Below are 20,565 nucleotides of genomic sequence, written 5' to 3' on the forward strand. Positions count from 1 at the left end.
ATACATTCATTTCCTGCTGCTGTCCCAGTCGCTGTTGATTGGCTGCAGCAGTGACGGATGTGTTTCCATTGCTGCACCGATCTCTGCTGTTTGGCTGCAGTGGTAATGCATTAATTTCCTGCTGCTGTCCCAGTCTCTGTTGATTGGCTGCAGCAGTGACGGATGTGTTTCCATTGCTGCCCCGGTCTCTGCTGTTTGGCTGCAGTGGTAATGTATTCATTTCCTGCTGCTGCCCCTCTCTCTATTGTTTGGCTGCAGCAGTGATGGATGAGGTAGGGGAAACGAAGAGGGATGCCGGGATGTTGACCAAAAACCACAAAAAAGGAGACTTTGAGCAGGCCTCACCGGAATGGTTGTTATAGGCGAATTCTGCCCAAGGAAGCAGAGAGACCCAGTCGTCTTGGTGAGCATTGGTGAAATGCCGAAGGTGTGCCGTGAGAGCCTGGTTGACTCGCTCCACTTGACCAATAGACTGGGGGTGGCAGGCGGAGGAAAAATCCAGATTTATCTTTAACAATCCGCAGAGTGCTCGCCAAAACGAGAGGTAAATTTCACTCCCCGGTCAGAGACGATATGTTGGGGAAAGCCACGGAGGCGGAAAATGTGCAGTAGGAAGATCTTCGCCAACTCGGGAGCAGTGGCAAGCTTGGCAGAGCTATAAAGTGGGCCATCTTGGAAAATCTATCCACGACCACTAATATCTCCGTACATCTGGAAGATGGAGGCAAATCGGTGACAAAATCCATAGCAACATGGGTCCAAGGTTTGGCAGGCACTGGCAATGGATACAAGAGACCCGAAGGAGGATGTCGAGGAACTTTATTTCGGGCGCAGGAAGGACAAGAGGCGATGACTTCCAAGACGTCCTTGCAAAGAGAAGGTCACCAATAATGACGAGAGAGAGGGTCTTTTTAACTCCTGCATGCCCAGAGAATTTAGACGAATGGCTCCAACACAGAACCTTCAGTCTATCTTTACTTCGAACAAGGGTTTTACCGGACGGTGGGGACACCACGTTCAGTGGAGCCACAGTAAGGATTTTGGCAGGGTCGATGAGATGTGCAGGACCCTCCTCCTTATCCACTGATAAGAACAACCGCGATAGGGCATCGGCCTTGATGTTCTTGTCCCCGGGCCGGAAGTGGAGTTCAAAGTCAAAACGTTCGAAGAACAGTGACCATCTGGCTTGCCGAGGGTTAAGCCTTTGAGCGGACTGAAGGTAAGCCAAATTCTTGTGATCCGTGAAGATGGTGAACGGATGGATGGCTCCTTCGAGCAGATGACGCCATTCCTCGAGAGCCAATTTTATGGCCAACAATTCTCTATCTCCAATAGCATAGTTTCGTTCGGGAGCGGAGAAGGCTTTGGAAAAGAACCCGCAGGTGAGAGTTCGGCCGGAAGAAGAATTTTGCATCAGAACAGCTCCAGCTCCCACTGAGGATGCGTCGACTTCGAGAATAAATGGCCTGTTGGTATTCGGGCGATGAAGTACTGACGACTTCGCAAATTCTTGTTTCAAAGCTTCAAAAGCATCTTGTGCTTCAGGAGGCCAGAGGTTGGGATTGACTCCTTTGCGGACAAGCGCGGTAATAGGTTTAGTCAAAGACGAGAAGTGGGGAATAAGTTGCCTATAGTAATTGGCAAACCCCAAAAAACGTTGAATGGCCTTTACACCAAGATGACGTGGCCATTTGAGAACTTCGGAGACTTTCTCAGGGTCCATATCTAACCCTGAGCTCGAGACGATGTATCCCAGAAAAGGCAATGAAGTTTGCTCAAAAATGCACTTCTCCAACTTAGCAAAAAGGTGGTTTTCTCTGAGACGTTGGAGGACTTGGCGAACGTCTCGACGATGTGTGGCAAGATCGGAGGAGTAAACCAAGATATCGTCCAGGTAGGCCACGACACAAGAGTAGAGAAGATCTCGAAAGATGTCGTTAACGAGTTCCTGAAACACTGCAGGGGCGTTGCAGAGACCAAACGGCATAACCAAATATTCATAGTGCCCGTCTCGCGTACTGAACGCGGTTTTCCACTCATCCCCAGAGCGTATGCGAACAAGGTTGTAGGCTCCACGTAAATCGAGCTTGGTGAACACTCTCGCTCCTCTCAGGCGATCAAAGAGCTCAGAGATGAGCGGCAGGGGATATTTGTTCTTGATCGTGATGCGATTCAAGCCACGGTAGTCGATGCACGGATGTAGGGACCCATCCTTCTTTTTCACAATAAAGAAGCCTGCTCCAGCAGGGGACGAAGACTTTCGAATAAAACCTCTGGCTAAATTGTCTTGAATGTATTCAGACATGGCTTGAGTCTCTGCTGATGAGAGGGGATAAATTCTACCACGAGGCGGGGTGGTTCCTGGAACCAGCTCGATGGGACAATCGTAGGGACGGTGCGGAGGGAGAGTCTCAGCTTCTCTTTTGTCGAAGACATCCAAAAAAGCAGTGTAAGCCAACGGCGACCCGGCGGGAACAGGGGAAGGAGAGGGATTACCTACGGGACGCACCGGCAGCAGACACCGAGCCCGACAGGACTCCCCCCAGCGCAAGACGCTGCCAGTATGCCAATCCAACGTGGGTTCGTGGAGCCGCAACCACGGGAGGCCGAGGAGGATAGGATGGGAGATCCCTGCTAAGACAAAAAATGTAATTTTCTCCCTGTGCAGGGCCCCTATCTGCAATTCTACCTCTAGAGTAACATGAGTCACGGCCTCTTGTAGGGGTCAGCCGTCAATGGACGCAAGAACCTGGGGGTTCTCCAAGACCCTCACAGGGACTGAAAATTTATTAACTTCCTCAAGTCTGATAAAATTTCCAGCAGCGCCTGAGTCCACGTAGGCCGTTAGAGAAGCCCGCTTCCCACCCACATGCAAGAGGACAGATAAAGTGAGGGGTTGAGAGGTATCACATACACCTGGCCTAGGCGAAGAAGTTTTCCGGACGCTCAGGACAAGCTCGGAGTAGATGGGAGTTGCTGCCGCAATAGAAACAAAGGCCCTGGAGACTTCTCTCCCTACGACGCTGGTCCAAGAGCTTAAGGCGGTCCACCTGCATGGGTTCGGGTACGGAAGCCGGAGGGGAGGTCCTTGGTCGGGGACTGGGCGGTCTGCAAACAGAAGATAAAGGACGGGAAACCCTTCTCTCCCGGGCTCGTTCCTGGAACTGGAGGACAATTCGGGTGGCCAGGGAAATTAGATCTTCCAGAGCTGTTGGAGTGTCATGACCAGCCAGCTCGTCCTTAATACGACCCGAGAGACCTCGCCAAAAGGCGCCCACCAGTGCCTCGCTATTCCAGCCTAAATCAGAGGACAAGGTCCTAAACTGTATGGCGTACTGACCCACAGTCTGGGAACCCTGGCAAAGGTTGAACAGTGCCTCAGTGGTGGAGGCAAGACGGCCTGGTTCATCAAAAACTCGCCGAAAAGTGTCCAAAAATACGGATAGCTGAGTGACCACCGGTTCGTCACGCTCCCAGAGGGGATTGACCCAAGCCAAGGCGTCCCCCTCCAAATGGGAGATGATGAAGGCCACTTTGGCCCGGTCTGTCGGATACTGCTGGGGCAGTAATTCAAAATGGAGACGGCACTGGTTTAAAAAACCCCGGCATAATTTAGTGTCACCATTATATCGAGGTGGCTTGGCTAAGCGCTGGGGAGAATGAGAAACAGGAGCGGGGGAGGAGGCCGAGGCGGCCAACTGCAGGGAAAGTAATCGGGCGTCCACAGACGCCATGTCACTGAGAATATGGGTCTGAGTATCACGCTGCTGCGCTAATTCTTGTTGTAAACCCGCCAACTGGGCGGTGTTACCAGGATCAGAGGATTGGAGGGCGGACAGACGCGAGTCCATGGTTTTCATGAAGGACATGATGCGCGTCTGATTCTCCCGCAGGAAAATTAATTCTTTTTGCGCAGCCGAGGCTCCAGCGGGGTCCATCGCCTGACTGTACTGTTACGGTTGCTGTTACAGGGGCAATAAAGAACAACCCGGAAGTGGACCCTCTGGGTCACGGTTCCAGAGCCCCCGTGGGCGAGCGGCCCAGGTGATGACCACCCCCTATACAAGGAGTGTTAGGGGCAGGCCCACGGAGGGTAGAACCGTGATGGCCGGAACCAAAGGGGCGACTGGGGTAAGCCTGGAGAGGATACACAGATAATCAGGGCAGCAATGGACCTGGAACAGTGGAGGAGGGACTGTGAGCAGACTCAGAGGATGGCACAGACGGGAGGCTGTAATAGAGAGGGAAAATGGATAAGGCAAAGACAGTGAGACACAGCAGGAGGCAAGCGGACAGAGGGGAACACAGGAGAACAACCAGGCAAGGGAAGGCAGGAGCGATAGCGGCAGACACAAGAAACAATAGTGACAAAGCAGATAGGCGAGACAGCGGCAGACACAGAAAGAGCGCTGGAGACGCAGACAAGAGGTACGGTCTGGGACAGAGTGAACGGTGCAGGAGACAGCGTCACCGAAGTCGACAGTCAGGCACCTTACCTGACTAACCCCAATCCTAAATAGCCGGTGGACGCCGCCATGTTGGGGGCGGCGCCACCGCGTCATAATTCCCAGGAGGCAGAGCGCCGGAATCTCCACAGTGCACGGGTGCCCGACGCCTGGGGAACCCGGAAGCCGGGTGCGGGGACGCGCCGGGAGGAGAACGCAGCAGCCGGAACCATAACACTCGGTCTCTGTTGTTTGGCTGCAGTGGTAATGCATTCATTTCCTGCTGCTGCCCCGGTCTCTGCTGTTTGGCTGCAGCAGTGACGGATGTGTTTACATTGCTGCCCCGGTCTCTGCTGTTTGGCTGCAGTGGTAATGCATTCATTTCCTGCTGCTGTCCCAGTCTCTGTTGTTTGGCTGCAGCAGTGACGGATTGTGTTTCCATTGCTGCTCCGGTCTCTGCTGTTTGGCTGAAGTGGTAATGCATTCATTTCCTGCTGCTGCCCCTCTCTCTATTGTGTGGCTGCAGCAGTGATGGATGTGTTTCCATTGCTGCCCCGGTCTCTGTTGTTTGGCTGCAGTGGTAATGCATTCATTTCCTGCTGCTGTCCCAGCCTCTGTTGATTGACTGCTGCAGTGACAGATTGCGTTCCCACTGCTGCCCCGGTCTTTGCTGTTTGGCTGCAGCAGTGACGGATGTGTTTACATTGCTGCCCCGGTCTCTGCTGTTTGGCTGCAGTGGTAATGCATTCATTTCCTGCTGCTGTCCCAGTCTCTGTTGTTTGGCTGCAGCAGTGACGGATTGTGTTTCCATTGCTGCCCCGGTCTCTGTTGTTTGGCTGCAGTGGTAATGCATTCATTTCCTGCTGCTGCCCCGGTCTCTGCTGTTTGGCTGCAGCAGTGACGGATATGTTTACATTGCTGCCCCGGTCTCTGCTGTTTGGCTGCAGTGGTAATGCATTCATTTCCTGCTGCTGTCCCAGCCTCTGTTGATTGACTGCTGCAGTGACAGATTGCGTTCCCACTGCTGCCCCGGTCTTTGCTGTTTGGCTGCAGCAGTGACGGATGTGTTTACATTGCTGCCCCGGTCTCTGTTGTTTGGCTGCAGTGGTAATGCATTCATTTCCTGCTGCTGCCCCGGTCTCTGCTGTTTGGCTGCAGCAGTGACGGATATGTTTACATTGCTGCCCCGGTCTCTGCTGTTTGGCTGCAGTGGTAATGCATTCATTTCCTGCTGCTGTCCCAGCCTCTGTTGATTGACTGCTGCAGTGACAGATTGCGTTCCCACTGCTGCCCCGGTCTTTGCTGTTTGGCTGCAGCAGTGACGGATGTGTTTACATTGCTGCCCCGGTCTCTGCTGTTTGGCTGCAGTGGTAATGCATTCATTTCCTGCTGCTGTCCCAGTCTCTGTTGTTTGGCTGCAGCAGTGACGGATTGTGTTTCCATTGCTGCCCCGGTCTCTGTTGTTTGGCTGCAGTGGTAATGCATTCATTTCCTGCTGCTGCCCCGGTCTCTGCTGTTTGGCTGCAGCAGTGACGGATATGTTTACATTGCTGCCCCGGTCTCTGCTGTTTGGCTGCAGTGGTAATGCATTCATTTCCTGCTGCTGTCCCAGTCTCTGTTGATTGGCTGCAGCAGTGACGGATGTGTTTCCATTGCTGCCCCGGTCTCTGCTGTTTGGCTGCAGTGGTAATGCATTCATTTCCTGCTGCTGTCCCAGCCTCTGTTGATTAACTGCTGCAGTGACAGATGCGTTCCCACTCCTGCCCCGGTCTCTGCTGTTTGGCTGCAGGGGTGGTGTCATATCATCAGCACCGCAGTCAATCATCAAAGACAGGGGCAGCATTCATGTTGCTATGACATCACCCCTGCAGTCAAACAACGGAGACCGGGGCAGCAGTGGAAACACAACACTGGACCTGGGGATGGTATGTAAACCAGAGCTTGATTATTTTACACCCAACTGAACCTGCAGGCAGGCAGATTACTGAACGAGGACAATCCCTTTAAGGATTGAGCCATGGACCCCTCGCTGCACCCATTCTCAGGCAGCCCCTCGCCCATACCTGACACCGGAGCGTAATATAGCTCTGCTTGTAGCCTTTTATATTATGATACGTTATTAAGAATTTATAGGTCTGTGTCAGTTTACTGCTGCCGAGATGGAAGACGTAAAACACGATTTGTGCCCATCTTCTCCAATTTCATCATTTTAAATACCGTTCGGTTGTAAAAAATATCATCTGGCTGCGGGACTTTAGTGATAATTCAATGGAAATATTATCTTACATGCTCCTAATGGCTTTTTACACTTGTAAAGTTCGACTTAATTGTGCCGTGAAAATATTATTTAAACTAGGAAAATATTATTAAAGGAGGATACGTTCTATAATAACAGCTAAATAATGGTGCTGGGCTGGCGGAGGTGCGGGCGGTAACCTGTCCGAGGACCCTGGGGGGCGCGACGGGCCGGGAAGCCATTAGTATTGCCTAGAGACTGATACAACAGATAGAGAGGTTCCACTAAAGAAACAATTCAATGACCATCTCAGCTCTGCTACATCCATGTATCTAGTGTTTGGCTACAATTTATCCAATTCTATTTAGTGGATTCTTGGTCTACACAGGTAACATGGTGGAGGACAATTGGTAATGGAAGCTATTCTAATGCCTAAACGATTATCACCCAGCTTTTTATGTACCCAGAAGGGTGTAGAGATACACATTTGTATACCAACTACCTTTATTGTTTGTTTTTAACACCTTAATTATCAATGAAATGGTCACTCTTGTTTCAATAAACTTTACAGAAACCAATAGTAGAAGCTGCTGCTTTCATGTAAGCGTTTTATCACACTCCAGTGAAGGATTCACAGCTACATTATTTAGTTCCGTTGTATAATGTCCTCCATACTACTGCTATCAAGCGTTTTATCACACTCCAGTGATAGATTCACATATACATTATTCAGTTCCGTTGTATAATGTCGTCCATACTACTGCTATCAATCGTTTTATCACACTCCAGTGAAGGATTCACATACACATTATTCAGTTCTGTTGTATAATGTCCTCCATGCTACTGCTATCAAGCGTTTTATCACACTCCAGTGAAGGATTCACAGCTACATTATTTAGTTCCGTTGTATAATGTCCTCCATACTACTGCTATCAAGCGTTTTATCACACTCCAGTGAAGGATTCACAGCTACATTATTCAGTTCCGTTGTATAATGTCCTCCATACTACTGCTATCAATCGTTTTATCACACTCCAGTGAAGGATTCACATACACATTATTCAGTTCTGTTGTATAATGTCCTCCATGCTACTGCTATCAAGCGTTTTATCACACTCCAGTGAAGGATTCACAGCTACATTATTTAGTTCCGTTGTATAATGTCCTCCATACTACTGCTATGAAGCGTTTTATCACACTCCAGTGAAGGATTCACAGCTACATTATTCAGTTCCGTTGTATAATGTCCTCCATACTACTGCTATCAATCGTTTTATCACACTCCAGTGAAGGATTCACATACACATTATTCAGTTCTGTTGTATAATGTCCTCCATGCTACTGCTATCAAGTGTTTTATCACACTCCAGTGAAGGATTCACAGCTACATTATTTAGTTCCGTTGTATAATGTCCTCCATACTACTGCTATTAAGCGTTTTATCACACTCCAGTGAAGGATTCACAGCTACATTATTCAGTTCCGTTGTATAATGTCCTCCATACTACTGCTATCAATCGTTTTATCACACTCCAGTGAAGGATTCACATACACATTATTTAGTTCTGTTGTATAATGTCCTCCATGCTACTGCTATCAAGTGTTTTATCACACTCCAGTGAAGGATTAACATATACATTATTCATTTCCGTTGTATAATGTCCTCCATGCTACTGCTATCAAGCGTTTTATGACACTCCAGTGAAGGATTCACAGCTACATTATTCATTTCCGTTGTATAATGTCCTCCATGCTACTGCTATCAAGCGTTTTATCACACTCCAGTGAAGGATTCACAGCTACTCTGCTCAGTACTGCTGTAAAATTTCCTCCTTGCTGCTTCGGCTTCTGTAAATGTGGTACATAGAGACAGGAGAGCAGGAATTTATCATGTCTGTGCGCGTTGTGTATGGGAGACATCAGATAGCCTGCACCCACTAGCTTAGAGACAACTGAAAATTAGATATATTGGCCGTAAAGGGGAAAACTAGCGAAAAATGCAGTTTACAAATTATATAATGGCCAGAAATAGTGTTTTTCCTCGTATACACACACGACAGCTTATTCCAAATAGCTTATTCCAAATAGTCAAATGAAACAACGGGTACGATTTAAGGTTTGTAAAGGTAGATATTGAAGGGCATTGTATAAATGACGCTCCAGAAGAATGCTTGTTTCTAGCTGTTTCTGCCTATTAATGATACTTAAGATCGTGACCATAATATATAATTAGTAGAAAAACAAAATCACCATTACCACCCCCCCCCCAAAAAAAAAAACAAGTCCGTAAATCAGTGCATGTACAGTTCATCTAACTAGGTCATAACAAGTATCAAAATAAGCAGATTTTGAGAAATATGACGGCAGGGCTTATGTTTTCCTTCTGCTGGTTTAACTTTGGGCTTTCTCGTAAATTCCAGCCCCGAGAGGTTAATGTTGCGGATAAAGACCCGTTTTGTCTCGGAGAATTTCGAAGCTGCGACTATCTGCAATTTTTAATGGAATCTGGAGAGAAGAGCGAGAGATACCATCACAAGACGTCCATCACTAGTCCAGTGTCCTTGTGTAAGAATGTCCTGCACACGGCGTCCCGTCCATCTGTTTGGCGGAACAGCTCTGTCCACCCCAGTCCTGGCTCCGGCAGTCAGTGCCACCGAACGCCCATCTGTCTCCACATGGCAGCGTGATCCTTAATCACATGTGCTGGTCGGGTGCAAACAATTAACCTTGTAGGTATCTACTGACAGCAGACGGGACGAGTCTCTCCGTGAACAAGCAACTAGACCCAAGTCGCTTTTTTAACCCTTAAACGGAAAAAATTCAAAAATTTTTATCTTTTTTGCCAAAATATTGTAATCTGCTGCATGAAACATAGGAAGTTTGACGCACCCGGGTAATGGGATCTATTACAATATAGATCTGAGAAATGGATCTTGGCTTTGCTCTTCTCATACCTATACTTGGGACGGTTAAGTGACAACCAAGATGGCTGCCAAAATATTCCCACAGTAGGCAAAGTCTGCAAAGTCTGACAGTCAGGACATAAACTCATTTATTGCATATTTTATACTTGTATTATTATTTCTTCCTCTGTGTCAATATTTACAGTTTGTCCTTTTATTTCTAGAGACAATAATAATAATATATATAAAGTAAATTGTATAAACTGATACCGTACACATCTGTAATAAATGGATCTAGACCTACTAAGATATATACAGGCGCCTCTCACAAAATTAGAATATCATCAAAGAGGTAATTTATTTCAGTTCTTCAATACATAAAGTGACTCTCCTATATTCTATAGAGTCATTACAGAGTGATCTATTCCACGTGTTTATTTCTGGTAATGTTGATGATTATGGCTTACAGCCAATGAAAACCCAAAAGTCATTATCTCAGTAAATTAGAATAATTCACAATAAACACCTGCACAGGCTTCCTAAGCGTTTATAAAGGTCCCTTAGTTTCAGTAGCTCCACAATCATGGGGAAGACTGCTGACCTGACAGATGTCCAGTAGGCAGTCACTGACACACTCCACAAGGAGGGGAAACCACAAAAGGTCATTGCTAAAGATGCCGGCTGTTCACAGAGTGCTGGATCCAAGAATATTAATGGAAAGGGGAGTGGAAGGAAAAAGTGTGGTAGAAAAAGGTGCACAAGCAACCAGGATAACCGCAGCCTGGAAAGGATTGTTAAGGAAAGGCCATTCAAAAATTTGGGGGAGATTCACAAGGAGTGGACTGCTGCTGGAATCATTGCTTCACACCACACACAGACGTGTCCAGGACATGGGCTACAAGTGTCACATTCCTTGTGTCAGCCATTCATGACCAATAGACACCGCCAGAAGCGTCTTACCTGGGCCAAGGAGAAAGAACTGGAGTGTTGTCAGTGGTCCAAGGTGTTGTTTTCAGATTAAAGTAAATTTTGCATTTCATTTGGAAATCAAGGTCCCAGAGTCTGGAGGAACGGTGGAGAGGCCACAATCCAAGCTGCTGGAGGTCTAGTGTGAAGTTTCCACAATCAGTGATGGTTTGGGGAGCCATGTCATCTGCTGGTGTAGGTCCACTGTGTTTTATAAAGACCAAAGTCAGCGCAGCCGTCTACCAGGACATTGTAGAGCACTTCATGCTTCCCTCTGCCGACAAGCTTTTTGGAGATAGAAATGTCATTCTCCAGCAGGACTTGGCCCCTGTCCACACTGCCAAAAGTACCAATACCTGGTGTACACACAACAGTATCACTGTGCTTGATTGGCAGCAAACTCGCCTGACCTTAACCCCATAGAGAATCTATGGAGTATTATCAAGAGGAAGATGAGAGACACCAGAGCCAACAATGCAGACGAGCTGAAGGCTGCTATCAAAGCAACCTGGGCTTCCATAACCCCTCAGCAGTACCACAGGCTGATCGCCTCCATGCCACGCCGCATTGATGCAGTAAATGATGCAAAAGGAGCCCGACCAAGTATTGAGGGCATTTACTGATCATGCATTTCAGTAGGACAACATTTCAGATTTTACAATCATTTTTCAAGCTGGTGTTATAAAGTATTCTAATTTACTGAGATAATGACATTTGGGTTCTCATTGGCTGTAAGCCATAATCATCAACAGAAATAAACACGTGAAATAGATCACTCTGTAATGACTCTATAGAATAGAGGAGAGTCACTTTATGTATTGAAGAACTGAAATAAATTCATTTTTTGATGATATTCTAATTTTGTGAGACGCACCTGTAGATAGATAATAGATAAACAAATGATATAGATAGATAGATATCTCTGCCGCACTGACACTACATCTGCGCTCATTGTCCATCAATGTGCAGACGATCAGTCTTCGGGCCCCGCGATTTACGATCGGTGAGGTTTGTCTGGGGGCCTTTATGACACACGCTGCAGATGATTAGTGCCTGTGTCTCCAGGAGATGACGGCTGGTAATGAATTTTCTTTATAAGACTTCATATCATGATGCAGAAGCAGAGATCATCTGAGGTTACGTCCCAAAGGCCACCGGATCCTGCACACTACGTTGCTACAGACTCTCGCTCGCGGGATCGGTACTTATTCTCCTAATTGCTCCATCTAGATCCTGAGTGACTGTGATCATCGATACTTTCAGCACATGGAAAGCATAAAATGTGTCTGGGGGACCAGATCTGACAATGCAACATGAGGGATTCTGGTTTTGGCAACTCTTTAGGAGAATACCTAATAAATATGCAAATCACACATTGCCCGACTACTAAAATCCCCATTAATTAGCTGCAATCTACAGAGGAACCTGGTAAGTGCTCAGTTTCCCAACAGCACCCCCGCAGGAAGAATGGAGTATTACATGGTGGCTACTGAAATCAGTGGATTGTTTGGCAGCAGCTTGTTTTTCCTCAGTCAGTTATCTTATTTGGAAGACTTTCTTAAAAGGTAACTTTAAAGTTACATGCAAAAATATTGGCAATTCCAGGTCTGCTAAAATCATAGGATGGTCTGCAGATCCCACCAATATTGGCCACATCTGCCACCGAATGTTACAGGTCTATGGTCACCTATGTGTGTTACCCAGCGCAGAGACAAGATAGCAGCACCGCAGAGGAGACTTAGCAATGAATCAGAGCAGATTATGTTATGGAGTCCTACATTATATGGAATGGGCAAGCGTTATAGCAGAGCCCAGTGATGTAGCAGAGCTGGGTCTCCACTGAGAGATCTGTAGAGATGATCAATGAAGTAGAGCTAAATGATGCAGCAGTACTAGGTTTGTCTGATGGCTCCATGTAGATTTGTTCAGCAGAGTTAGGTGATGTAGCAGAGCCCAGTCGAGTGGGACAGGAAATTTCCTATGGCAGTGGAGCCCAGTGATGTAGGATGCAGATGGTCAGAAAGCTCACTGTGGTGATGTAGCAGATCCCATCATCGCAGAGTTGAGTAGGTCAAGAGACATACTTTGGAGTTAAAGCAGAGCCCGACATTATGGCAGGGTTGGGTAGTTAGATTGACGATATATTGTAGCAGACCCCAGCACTTCAACAGAGTTGCAGAAGTGCAAGTGTAGTGCCCCAGAGGCTCAGTCGCCACAGAAGTACTGCCCCTCCTCCTGAGGTGTGGTGCCCCACCATCCAGGTAAGTTGGAGGCTCCTGACCACGCTCCAACACCTGTATCCCACACAACACGGTAGTTCAGCAAAGCCACATTGCGGCTCCCTGCTTGGAGTGTAGCAGAGCACCTTTGGTGGCTCCCTGCTTGGAACACGAAACGTGTTGGGAGGCGGGTGGAGTTAGAATACATAAAAGAGCGGGAAGGTTTAGGATTAGAGGTCAGTCAGTCAGAGAGTCACTCAGAGAGGAGTGAGGAGAGAAGATCCCTGAGAGAGGGATGGAGGAAGGAGGTGCTGCAGCAGATCTCAGTGATCTGGGTCTGCTGGCACGGGAAAGGAAAGAAGGAGAAAGACATTGAACAGAAACCTGATCTTCCATAAGAAGGAAAGACTAGTACGGACCGTAGGAGTAAAAGGGAACAGAGGACGTGGGTTAGAGGAAGAACCCTGCCTAGAAGTTCTAAGCGTAAGGCCGGGGCCCGGTCCCCGAGGTTGTATGGACACTAATGGTTCTACAGCAGACACCGGTGGAGTAGTGAGCTGTAAATGCACTACTCCCATCTAAGACTTGGGGGCACAACAACAACCTTGATTGTGAGCCGGGACTCAGGAGTAAGGAGTCCCCGAAGCAGGCTACAGCTGTCTGCCGTACAAGTAGGGTTCTTGGGAACATCTGTCAGGAGGAACTCCAGTGTAACTCAGTACTGGAGTACTTCACACTTAAAGGCGCTATAAGAGGAGACGTTCAGAAAGGCACATGTTGGCGGAGTGTTGGAAGGGAGCCTTCCATCTGACCTGGAGGTTGACTGAGTCCCTGACCCGGAGGACACGCACGGAGGCAGGCACCTGTGTGTACTACAGACTGTGAGTAAAGCTTTGGAACTACAAGCCCTGGTGTCCTCCATTAATTCTTGCGCCAACGCACCCAGCACCGCTACATCAGGGTACCAGGTTCTACACCGCTTGTGCCTCTCCTCTACCCCTACATCTACACTGCCCTGGGACTACAGCTCCAGCTGTGGGGAGCTACACCATCTTGGCTGCACCACACCACCAGTCCCAGAGGATCTGCATGCAGCGTCGGCTTAACATCTCACTTGCTGAACACCACAGGTGGCGTCACGAACTATTCCATTAACTACATTCCACCATTCAAATTTCCTCTATTAATTGGGCGCCCAGGGCCACGGACCGGGTCGCTGCTGCTGTGACACAAATCGCCGACACCGGCCCGGTACCGAGTACCCCACGGCCCTGGGAGGGCGACCCACAAGCAGTGCCGTGGACACCAACTACCTGAATACTCAGGCAGTGATCTGCTGCTTGAGATGACTGATAAGAAGGCCTGAAGACATGAGGTCAGTGGTGCCCTATGCCAATCTAGTGAGCCGAAGAATAGGGAGCAGAGCCAGGCGCTGGATCCATGACAGACGAGTAACAGATCTAATGCCTAGACCATAGACATCAAATGTTTCGGAGATTGCACCAAGAGTGAACACTATTAATACTCATTTTCCCCTGGGGTGGCGCTACAGGGAATAGGAGCACTTACTGCTGGAGGGCTTACCAAAGAGTACAGCTGAGTGCAGGGAGTCCAGGCAGAGAGCTAATTGTCCGGGACCCTTCTAACAAGTTGGGTCCCTTTCGAGTTAACAATCCCTTTAAAGACTCTTCTAAAATCCCACGTTAAATATTCATGGTTCTTTCCAGAAAGCTTCTTTCCCCGTGATCTTATCAAACACATTCCAATCTACGGCAATTTGACCTTTTCACAACGGAAAAGAATTATATGGAAGATCAAGCCGGGCCGTAAATAGTGAAGATCGTCCATTATCCTCCGCCAACGGCCGCGAATCAAGGGGAAAAAAAATAGCAAAAGCGTTAAATCAATATTATTTAAGTCGCTAATTAATCACATCCTGCAATTAAAAGAGCCGTCACATCCGCCCGTAAATCTGGGAAGTTTTATGACGCGGTCACGGAGGAAGGTTGTGATATTGATAATGGATCTGACGCACAAACCTGAAGTTTACAGATTCCATTATTAATATCCTCGATGTCTGCCATCTCCTTAATTATCTCTGAAAGTTTAATGAAAAATTACACCAAAAAAGGTGAGTGCAGCGTTCCCTCCTCCAAGATCACAGAGAATGATGGGAACCATACTATCCCAGGAAAAGCCACTATCTATGCAGCTGAGCCGGGGCATGAGAGATTCTTACTCTTCTGTCTTTATGTAGCAGCAGAATAAAGAACATTATACAACAGTATTGAGCGGTGTAGCTGTGATTACAGCTCTGGTCAAAGTAGGTTAAACTTGATATTACCTTATTCAAAGCCTATGCTGAATTCCGTAAATGGTTATGTAACACCCTGAATCCCCCCCAAAAAAAACCTTTTCAAGTTCCCCCTGCGCTGTATGTTAATCTTTTTGGTCCAGAGGTGTCCATTCTGGACTCTCTCTACTCCTCCTCCCGGCTGCTGACCCTCCGTCCTCCTGTTTTGATCGATGTGGGTGACACCTTCTGCGTCATCCACATATTCGGGCAAATTTCCATGCCAGCGCAGAGAAATCGCCAGATCGCGCCTGCGCACTATGATTTGCCCTAATGTGGGCAGAGCCGAAAACATCAGTGCCCATGCGCCAGCACACTTCTTTCCGGCTCATGCGCCGGAACTATTTTGCCGCCATTTCTGTACGTATGTAGATGTGAAGGAGCAGAAGCCTTGAAAATAATGATGAATTGAAAATAAACTGATATTTGATATACTGTATATACCGCCTTGTATTTAGTCTACTCCAATGCTTCACACACGGCTTAGGGACCGCTAATATCTGCACAATGTGTTAGATTCCTGTTGCGCCGCACTGCTGCAGTTTCGTCACTTTGCAGGGCTAGTTTTGTCCTTTTGGTGAGGATGCACCTGTAGATGCTACGGTCTGATCGGTTTAATAGCGGTAGTAAAGCCGGTGACAGATGCTGCACATCACCGGCATCCTCTCCTGCAGTGCGCTCCCGCCAGGGGCTGGGGAGGATAAGACCTGAGCGCTGATGTCTCGCACATGGTGGCAGGAGCCGTCACAGACAGAGGGGCCCCTGTGCAGGAAATATATATGGGCCCTCTGCAGCCTAATAACCCATCATAATGCACAATTCCAACCGCTTCGGATGTAGACATGGACCACTTTATCGCTTTGTATATGTGGCTCCCATGTATCTGCCGGTCGGAAGCATCTGCTGGTCGGAAGCATCTGCCGGTCGGAAGCATCTGCCGGTCGGAAGCATCTGCCGGTCGGAAGCATCTGCCGGTCGGAAGCATCTGCCGGCCGGATGCATCTGCCGGCCGGATGCATCTGCCGGTCGGATGCATCTGCGGCTCGGAAGCATCTGCCGGTCGGAAGCATCTGCCGGTCGGATGCATCTGAGGGTCGGAAGCATCTGCCGGTCGGAAGCATCTGCCGGTCGGATGCATCTGAGGGTCGGAAGCATCTGCCGGTCGGATGCATCTGCCGGTCGGAAGCATCTGCCGGTCGGATGCATCTGAGGGTCGGAAGCATCTGCCGGTCGGATGCATCTGCTGGTCGGAAGCATCTGCCGGTCGGATGCATCTGCCGGTCGGATGCATCTGCCGGTCGGATGCATCTGCCGGTCGGAAGCATCTGCCGGTCGGAAGCATCTGCCGGTCGGATGCATCTGCGGCTCGGATGCATCTGCTGGTCGGATGCATCTGAGGGTCGGAAGCATCTGAGGGTCGGAAGCATCTGAGGGTCGGAAGCATCTGAGGGTCGGATACATCTGCGGCTTGGATACATCTGCGGCTCGGAAGCATCTGCAGGTCGGATACCTCTGCGGGTGACGGGTCAGATACATCTGCGGGTCGGATACATCTGCGGCTCGGATACATCTGTGGCTCGGATACATCTGTGGCTCGGATACATCTGCCGGTCAGATGTATCCAGCGCTCTCGTTCCCTCGTATTTGCCGCTTTCTGCCGCGATCTGCCGGCTTTCAGCTCGGTTCTGTCTCTTTAATTGCTTCTCCTTCATTGACTTTCATTTCTTCCATTTAGAATCGAAGTTTCCGCTCTTCTCTCGGCTCAGAACATCATATTTTAGGAGTGACATTGCTGTCTTCTCACAAGATGAGCCTGACATTGGAATTTATTACTGTATTATAAAACTATCTAAGTACATGGAATTTCTGTAGCCAAACCAAGAAATCATGGGTTTTACCGGTGCCAGGACGTCCCCGCTCGCACAGCTCTGCTTTTATTTCAGAATTAGCAGAATGGAAATGCGGATCAGGGGGCAAAAAGCTGGAAGATCCTCCTCATCTTCATAGTTACCTTAAAGGAGAAGAAGGCTGGTAAACAATTTCTCTGGATGACTGTGAATGACCGAAAGAGGACAGCAGCTAGCCGTATGCAGAAAGGAGTCAGCCCGATAAACTCAGCTCTGCTGCATCTATGGGTAAAGGAATTGGTTATCTGGCCCAGAGCAATTATCCGACTGGTGCAGCTCATTATGTCAGTAGCTGAAGTGGTTAGGACTAACAGGGGTGGTCGCCTCCATGCAAGATTCCATGGGGACCCAAATTCTCCACCGCACCCGCTACCAAATGATCCAGCAGCAAAAAGCTCGTCCATGTGGAGCGACTGCAGCCGCCCTGGAGAAGACAGAGCCGAGAAAGACAGCAGTGACTCAGGAGCTGCACTTCGCTTTCCCACAGCTCATGTCACAAGTAAGCAGGAGGCAGAAACCTGCAGGAAACACTGTCCACAACATAAAAAAGAAAGAAAACCATTAATAATAAATAATATGCTAATGTTACCTTTTTTGCTTTTTTTTCCAAACCAAACTAGGATTAGGGTTAGCGCTGTGGGTGGGGCTAGGATTAGGGTTAGCGCTGTGGGTGGGGCTAGGATTAGGGTTAGCGCTGTGGGTGGGGCTAGGATTAGGGTTATGGGTAGGGCTAAGATTAAGCTTAGGGCTATGGGTAGGATTAGGGTTAGGGCTGTGGGTAGGGGTAGGAATAGGGTTAGGGCTATGGGTAGGGCTAGGATTAGGGTTAGGGCTATGGGTAGGGATAGGATTAGGGTTAGGGCTGTAGGTAGGGGTAGCATTAGGGCTATGGGTAGGGCTAGGGCTCAGGGTAGGGCTAGGATTAGTGTTAGGGCTGTGGGTAGGATTAGGGTTAGGGCTGTGGGTAGGGGTAGGAATAGGGTTAGGGTTATGGGTAGGGCTAGGATTAGGGTTAGGGCTATGGGTAGGGATAGGATTAGGGTTAGGGCTGTAGGTAGGGGTAGCATTAGGGCTATGGGTAGGGCTAGGGCTCAGGGTAGGGCTAGGATTAGTGTTAGGGCTGTGGGTAGGATTAGTGTTAGGGCTGTGGGTAGGATTAGGGTTAGGGCTGTGGGTAGGGGTAGGAATAGAGTTAGGGCTATGGGTAGGGCTAGGATTAGGGTTAAGGCTATGGGTAGGGATAGGATTAGGGTTAGGGCTGTAGGTAGGGGTAGCATTAGGGCTATGGGTAGGGCTAGGGCTCAGGGTAGGGCTAGGATTAGTGTTAGGGCTGTGGGTAGGGCTAGGATTAGGGTTAGCGTTTTGGGTAGGGCTAGAATTAGGGCTATGTGTAGGGTTAGGACTGTGGGTAGGGCTAGCATTAGGGTTATGGGTAGTGCTAGTATTAGTGCTATGGGTAGGGTTAGGACTGTGGGTAGGGATAGCATTAGGGTTATCGTTGGGGCTAGGATTAGGGCTATGGGTAGGATTAGGGTTAGGGCTATAAGCCATCAGATGAACCAGCTGACATTATTTGTCAATAAGTGTCAAGAATGCTTTCTAACTACTGATAGGTGTCAGGACTTTCCAGGGCATTTTGCTCATTTCTTTCTTCATGTGTTTAGTACCAATTGCCTGTATTACTTATAATTTACGGCCATCTATGGTGATTTCTTTGCCTGTGTGGATTACATGAGTTGTTACCGACACCTGGTGAGAATTTCATATCAATAGCACCTTTAGAAATATATTTACTTCAAAAATTGGAGACGTTTTCAATACTTATTTCACCCGCTGTGTATCAAATATCAATTAAAATTTTAATTATTCTTATGGTTTTCTGATCTGTCAGGAAACAATGGCCGTGATTTTTTTCTTTTATAAGCTGCCCAGAATAATTACAAATCAAATTCATTAGGACTATGGTTAGAACGAGACGTTAGGGTTATGGTTAAGGTTACTAAGTGTAATGTAAAATATGATGTTTCTGGAACATTCTAGAAAATCCCTTTGTCACACAGCTGCAATCCCCCTCTTCCCCTACCACTCCACACACCAGTGTCTTCCTGCCTGCAGCTCTGGAAAACCTGAAGCCTCAGTGTAGAATTCTTCTCCTCCCCCCTCCCTGCACAGCTAAAGGAAGTCCTTTATCCTCTGGGACAAGTGTTTGAAATAAAACTGTGAGAGATATTGAAATAGGCTAGCATGCGCTCCGATCGCGACAGAAAAACGAAACGGACATTTCTGTGATCTGCGCGGACCCGGCTTCCTTACGGTGGCTCTTGCAAAGTTCTATCACTTCCAGAAACTGAGATATGGATTGCTCCCAAATGGAGGATCTTAATCACGGCATGCTTGGTGTCTTCGGATTCTATTCGGTAAATCACAAACAATGATGCCCTATGTGTGTTGGTACGGGCTTTTCTCGTTTAGATATAGTTATTCTAAGTTTTGTAGCCAAATCATAACTTGGAGAGAGGGAGGTTGGACCTCTCCAGACCGCCGATTTCATGAGGTCACAGACCCTAGGCTATAGGTATTCCCTAGCAAATTCCAATCAGTTGGAGCTACAGAGTCCGTGCTGACAAGAACCCCCAGATGAGTGGAGACGTGTGGCTCCGCCTTCTCCCTCCACATGGTCTGCCTGTTATCGACTGAACACGTGTTACTTTCTGTCTTTTAATCCCTTTGTTTTATATTTGTATTTGTACATATTTAATGTCTCAACTTTATAGCAACTTTTATCTATGTAATCACTGCCCTTTTGGGAATAAATGATAAAATTCTACTAGTTTGCCTCCATGCTCTAGTAAACGAACTATGCGCTTTTTTTTAGATAATCGCTACTAATTTGGGGTTTGTCACGGACCCTCTTAATTAACTCTTTGATTAAGTAAAGCTTGGCTGGTGGCAGCGTGGTGTGCACGGCTGGCTCGGCTAGCTGGCAGTACAGACGGGTCTTACATGCTGAATGAGGGGCTGCGGCCACAGCATTGATAATTCCCTTACTGCAGTAGTCTAGTGGCCCGTGCACAGCAAGCAGCCGTCCGGCGACTAATTATCCTAGGTGCAGTTCCCTGACTGACCTGAGGGTAAGGGGGGCGCCGGAGAGCTGCGAGTTCCAAAGTGGAACTGAGAAAGTGGGATATACATAAATCCCCGCAGTTCTTGGAAGGTTGTTAGCAGTGGTGGGGCATCCAAAATACCCCCCTGCTATAAATTGTTAGATCAAAATTAGCATGCTGTATTTTTGTCACGTGGTGCCGGTGGTGGGATAACTAAGATAAGCCCCCACTGTGCCTGTGATAGCCGTGTGCCGGCAGTGCGTCGCGTCCCTCCGTCCGCTGACCTACTGGTGCCAGTGGTGGGATCGTGACGTTTTGGTGGCACAGGGTCCGCAGTTCGTCACAATTCGGTGGCAACGGCTTGCCTCCTGCTGCCGTATCATCACATATTGGTGGCAGCGGTGGGATGTTCATCACACTAAGGTTAGGTTT

General features: G+C 48.2%; 1 long non-coding RNA gene and 1 pseudogene across 1 annotated transcript in view; both read right to left on the minus strand.

Moving 5' to 3' along the window:
- Positions 1–20,565, minus strand: part of LOC141058681 (uncharacterized) — a 193,446-nt gene that overhangs the window by 166,241 nt on the left and 6,640 nt on the right. The gene's annotated exons all lie outside the window — the stretch shown is intronic.
- On the minus strand, positions 17,489–18,603 carry LOC141058817 (uncharacterized; annotated as a pseudogene).

The sequence above is a fragment of the Dendrobates tinctorius genome, unplaced genomic scaffold, assembly GCF_039654945.1.
Source record: "Dendrobates tinctorius isolate UK_male_01 unplaced genomic scaffold, ASM3965494v1 ptg000214l, whole genome shotgun sequence".
NCBI classification, from domain to species: Eukaryota; Metazoa; Chordata; class Amphibia; order Anura; family Dendrobatidae; genus Dendrobates; species Dendrobates tinctorius.